This window comes from Sparus aurata, chromosome 2 (genome assembly GCF_900880675.1).
Source record: "Sparus aurata chromosome 2, fSpaAur1.1, whole genome shotgun sequence".
NCBI lineage: Eukaryota > Metazoa > Chordata > Actinopteri > Spariformes > Sparidae > Sparus > Sparus aurata.
Genome location: NC_044188.1, coordinates 21,247,222 through 21,253,355, shown reverse-complemented (window position 1 = coordinate 21,253,355; position 6,134 = coordinate 21,247,222). Strand labels below are relative to the sequence as shown.

The window sequence follows — 6,134 nt, the reverse complement described above, 5'->3', positions numbered from 1 at the left end:
ACTGTTTTGTGTACCTTTTTTAATCCAAACACTATAGTCCTTAGCAAATTATTCTGTTCAGGTTTGCCTGGGGCTTGAGCCTGTCTGAAGTTACAATGGTCAAGAAAGTCAGAACACCATTGTAGGCCTACGTCAAATTATCCCCAAATATAAGGGGGGTTGTGGTTATATGCAGTGTTTCCCACACATTAATTTTTTCGTGATGGTCCGGTTGATTTCTATTTTTGGAGCTGCGCTTCCCGTTGTCACTCACTCAAGACAGAGCACCCGTCAGTGAATAGCATGACATAATATACACCGATACAGTGTATGGCAGTGTGGTTTTTAGTAGCTGGTAAAACCAACGAAGAAGAGTAGGAGGACTTTTTAATGCAGTTGGCTTGAACATAACTTCCTCTGCAAAGAAGACTGCTAGACTCATCGTCGATATCAAGCCCCCACAAAGAGCGCCAGGACTTAAAGCCAGTTTTTGTCCTGGCCAAGCCATGTAATTACCTCGTCATGTGATGCACTGTAATACAAGCCTTCCAAACCCCGCAAAATTACTTGTTTTACTCTCAGGATTTGGGCAATTTGGTCCAATATAATTTGGAGTGTAGAAGAGCCCCTGATTATATTTTATCCCCATCCAGGTTAGCTCGGTGCTAAACCAGATATTAGCCGACTCGTTCACCGGAAGTCTCGAGTGCGCATGCCCTATGGCACCCCAGCTGGTCAGCCACTGCCACAATTAAAGTCTGATTCTGTAGGAAACACCGATGTGTTAATGAAAATCGTGTGACCATGTACATCAATCCTATTGACTACTTTTTTTTACTCAATATTTGACAAACTCATGATACTGGGTTGGTGTACCACCAGTCTATCAAAGGGCTGAAAGATAACATCTACACCCATGGACAATCACATCATCTAAACATGAAATGAGGAAACATATCACAACAACAGGCACAACACACAGCCTAGGGGAAACCGATCCAAGTCATGGGGAGACATGCAATCTGCACACCTCAAGTCCCCAACAGGGGCCCAACTGACTGGTGGATTTGAAGTCTTTATGCAGTACTGTGCCGCCTCAATCTACCATAACCCCCTCATATCTTTTCCCTCCCACAGTGTTCCATTTGGTTTAACAAATCGTCCTCTGACACATCAGCCTGGCCTTTGTTACTGAGAATGCTATATCACACACGTTGTATGACAGAGTATCATCTATTTCTCTTTGACACACGCCAGCTCAGCTGTTGTACGTATGTAGGCAGTAACTAATCAGAAAGACAGAAAGCCAAGCTGTACTCTGATCTCACCAGAGAGGACAACCTGGAGCTGCTCCGTTGAGAATCAGCCAGAGGTGACTTTGTGAATGTAGAGTAAGTATTTTCAGCCTTTGCAGACTAACAGGATTCAGGAAAACAACCCTAGTTTGAACGCTTATCAGACACAAAAACACAACACAAGACAGTTTATATCACTATGATGATTTTAACTTTCAGTGCAACAGTCCTGAGGTGACCAGTGCGACCATGGCATTCATGCTACAAAACTACCAGCTGTGTGCTTGCAAGCATCTGATTCTCTAGCACAACACTGTTCCTTGTGACGATGAAATACATTGTGCTTACAGTTAAACCTGGTTCAAGTGATTACTGGATGACCCTGTGTTTTTTTTTTTTTTGCCAGGGCTCTCTGCCTTTGCACCCCCACTGCGTCAACCCATTTGGGAGGAAGGGGTCCGCATTTTGTCTGTAGGCGGCTAAAGAATTGTTTCATTGATCTGAATCGCAGTTTAAACAATTTTTGTCCCACCCATAACAACATACAGTATGTGCTGTCCACTGTAAAGCAGGCCACAGTGCAGCCTGACGATTTGAGCCACAGAGTGAAAAAATAAACACTATCCACCTATTTTTAAAAATATGTATGTATCTTAGAAATTAGCTTACTTTTGAATCCATACACTACCTTTAAAGATGGCTTAGTGTGCTTCCTTTTTAAAATCACATTGAAGAAACAACTATGGAAGTAACTATTAAATGTTCATTGTCAAAATCAATGACAGCCGCATAATTAAACATTGGCGATAAAGGAGTATGATTCACACCTAAATACAGAATAATCAATCAGATATGAAGATCATATGAAACTTTCTTGCAGGTATATGAAGCAAGGGAAACGGATGAGACCAAACAGTTGCAATTAAACATGTTAGTTGCAGTTCCACTCGGCACACACGCACACACACACAGAACAAGAGATCTTGCAATCGTTCTTTCTATAGTGTACACATGCCAACATCAAGAAATCTCAAACTATCCTCCGTACGTCCAACTCCAAACTATAAGACCATACAAGGCTGCACAACGCCAAGTGAGAGGCAGCAAATGCTCCAACCTAAAATCTCCACCAGGAGACCGGCTGCATGTCCTGCACAGGTTTCACTACATACTAGCAGTGAAGTCTGTTACATACAACTCCACTACACATTTCCAAAGCAGGTGTGAGTGTGAGTGAGTGAGTGAGTGAGTGTGTCAAGATCCAAATGTACTGCAGACCTGCTCTTAACTTTAGATGGGACTCACCTTCTGATGGTCCCCCGTTCCCCCACGACAGACAGGATGGACGGACAGACAACAGGAGCAGAAATCACAGGGATAAAAAAGACAGGAAAAAAGAGGAAACGGATGAAAAGACAGGAACAGATGAAAGATTTACAAGCATGCTACAACAGAGAAAAAAATAACAAAAAAGGGAAAAGAAAAAAAAATGATAGAGAATGGGTTTTGGAGAAGACAGATTGACCCGCTCAGATGAAGTAAAAGAGGAAGGACAGAGGAAAACGAGAGAGGCCCACCCCACCTGTCCTCTTCCACTCAGGATGCTTTCTGAAATCTGCTCACTCACCGGCTGGTGCAAAGAGAGAGAGAGAGAGAGAGAGAGAGAGAGAGAGAGAGAGAGAGAGAGAGGGAGGGAGAGAGGGAGGGAGGATAGGAAGAGGAAGGGGAGGGGGGATGGTGCAGGTCGTTGTGTGGGGTGAGAGGAAGGTTAATCAGAGTGGGAGGTGAAAGTGGGTGGTGGGAGAAAATGAAGGTATGGAGAGAGAGAGAGGGGGGTGAGCTCAGTGTCGTTCTGTGCTCGGACCGGCTCAGCTGTGTGGCTTCACTGCAGCATTTCACTGCCTTGGCCGTCCCAGAAACAGATCCTCCCTCCCTCCCTCCCTCCCTCCCCTCTCTCATCTCACCTCCCCGCTTTGCCTCTTGTCATCTCTCCTCCCCTCTGCTCCTGTCGTCCCTCCACCTTCTCTCCTTTTTCCCCGTCCACTCCTCCCTCGTTTTCCTCCTTAAACCCTCTTCCCTCTCACCCTTACCGATCCCTTACATCCACCCCTCCTCTCATCGGTGTAATGTCCTCTTTCGCTCCGCCTTTCTTCCATACGAAGCGTCCAAGGTCACCCTGTCCAGAGGTGTGTGTGTGCTCCACTGTTGTGGATATGCAAGGATGCACATGTGCATGTATCAGTTCATGTTTGCATGCCTCCCTCTTCTAAAATACATGTGTATTTTTGTTGTTATTGTTTCTATTTATCTGCCTGAAGCTTGCCACATTAAGGCACCATATTACTGTCACTGCCCCCGACACACGCCTGAACCCCGGATGACATCAAATATCAAGCAATGGATTGCCAGAGAACATGTGGATGTGTCCATGGCCATGTATGTGTGTATGTGTGAGAGTTGCATAGATCAAGCATCCATCATGTCAGCTGGATTATTAAAAAAAACAGGGGGCACAAAACAGGAAGTGAGAACTGGAAAAAAAGGGGGTATTTTTATTATTTTGGAATATATCACGTTAGATTTATTTGTGGGGTTTTTTTTTTTTTTTTTTTAAACCGAGATGCATGATTAAACACAAGATGATCATTACATTTATCATTGAAAAAGCAGTATAATAACTGGCAGGCTATGAGATAATCACAGAATACACCGCAACCCACAAAGTGCCAAAACTCTAGGGAGCAGAAATTGATGCCAAAACATCTCACATATTTGTTGCCCCAAGTCATCAGAGAAATGACAAAAATGTGTTGTATGTTGCCAAGACATCAGAGAAATGTGTCGTCGCACTTTCAAAAGGCAATTATGTGTTACAGTAAGACGAGACTTTGTTGCAGCTCCTTTGGAAAATCCATGTCAGTGTATCAATTTCGCTTTTTTCTAACATTAAATATTATACAGTAGATTTCTATTGCTCTTGGGGAGAGAATTTCTGTTCTCGCAACCGCACAAGAGAAACAACCCGAGAAACAGAATTAAATCTATAACGCAAAGGTATGCAAAGATGTGTGTTTAGTGGCTAGAAAGGATTCAAGCATCTGTGCCTGCAGACAAGCTAATCTGCGGCGGTGTAGTGGGTGTACTGAATCTGAAATGACTGTGGTGATTTTGTGCATGACAGATCTGATGCATGAATCATTTCCTGTGAAATGTGGATGGACCAATGGGTCAGGGTTCAATTATGTTCTGTGGCACAGTAGGTGATGATGGGGTTCTACCTGGCAGATGATGAGCAGTTTTGTTTTGGCAAGGATTTGCAAGTCTGCAGTGCGTCAATCAAAAGTCAGTTCATCCAACGATTATGTCCAACAAGGTATTTGAATTCTTATGAACACTAAATGCCTTGCTTGCTTATGGTAAGTGACTACAAGTGTATCTATCGAGCTTTGGTTGTGGCCCTGTGGGGCCTATGACGTCCATGATGACACTGTTGATATGTAACTCAGTGGGTGAGGAAGTCATGAATCCTGTGAACGAGGTCAGACTGCACGTTCAGGTTGAGGACTTTGGTGATCCTTCACTGCCAGCGTCCTGTGTTGAAGGCTGAGCTGAGATTGATGGCAGATGTGCTACGACCGTGTAATGCCTGGTGACTCCATGTTGTGTAAGGTGTTGTAAATCACACCACTGCTGCACCGCCCTGTGCACCTTGGAGGCAATTTGTAAGGCATGTTAAGTAAATGTGCGTTCACATTCTCCTCAGAGGGTACCCATTTACAGAACTTCTGCACGTTTATGATCGATAATGTGGACACTTGAAAGAAGATTTACATAACAATGTCAGTCACTCTACATTGACAGCAACTGATGGTCACAAATTAAAACCATCTTACGTGGATATGAAAGACATAAAAATCAACTATCTTTCTCAAGAATTGCCTTCCCTACATTCAAGGGATCACTTTCCAGCATCAAACAAATGCGCTAGACGGAACATGTCAAGGCCGTGGATCGTGAGAACAGGATATGCTGGTCTTCTACAGTCACCATTGCTAACGGTGATTTAACGAACAGACGATGTAGGACAGGCTCAGCTTTGGCGGACACATCTCAAAGGATGTTGTCTGGGCCTTGTGCCTGGTTTGGCTTGCATCTACCGAGATTTCTTTGCAGAAAAAAAAAAAAAAAAAACAGCTGTGACGTGTTTCATTTGGGTGAATGACCTGTTATATCAAACTAGAAGAAGATGTTCGGGAACTGCTAATGGCTTATTGTTGGGGTTAGCTGCAGCCCTGATCCTTGGTTTGTAGTCAAATGTACCGGGCACCTAAGGCTTACATTTCACAATTAACTACAAAAGTGGTGCTTGTGCGGTATACAGCCGTTTTAAGCGCCTCACAGCAGCATTTACTAAAGAAGGCAAATTAAAATAGAGTAAATCCAGTAAATTATCTGCAACTAAATCAATCAATTCAAAGGGTGTATGTGTTTATTCCCACACACACTGAAAAACAGAAAAGGGAAAGAGAAATAAAACGTGTCATTTGATGGAAAACTCACCGGTGGACAAGATCACGTCTTACTAATGCATCAGCCTGCCAAATCAGAGGCAAAGACCAGAGAGCATGAAATGGGAGACACGCGAAAGCAGACACGGGAGTAAACGATGAGTTATATCAGTGGTCTGTGGTGTGGGGGGAAAAGCACCCAGCCCGTATCCGACTCAGAGACCCTCTTGAGTAAGGCTGACTCAGCCTTTTTACCGTTCATGTGCGTGCATGTGGCAGCAGTTATCAGCCAACCCACCACCACCCCCTCCCCACTTCACTCTATCCCCTCCTTCTCTCTCTCACTCTCCCG

The 6,134-nt window shown here is 44.0% G+C and overlaps 1 long non-coding RNA gene across 1 annotated transcript in view; it reads right to left on the bottom strand.

Annotated features, from left to right (window-relative positions):
* Nucleotides 1–2,848, bottom strand: part of LOC115597378 (uncharacterized) — a 34,662-nt gene extending 31,814 nt beyond the window's left edge. Inside the window, exon 1 of the long non-coding RNA XR_003987098.1 lies at nt 2,580–2,848. This is a non-coding gene — a long non-coding RNA (uncharacterized LOC115597378). The remainder of the gene's footprint in view (nt 1–2,579) is intronic.
* Between the last annotated feature and the right edge of the window lie 3,286 nt (nt 2,849–6,134).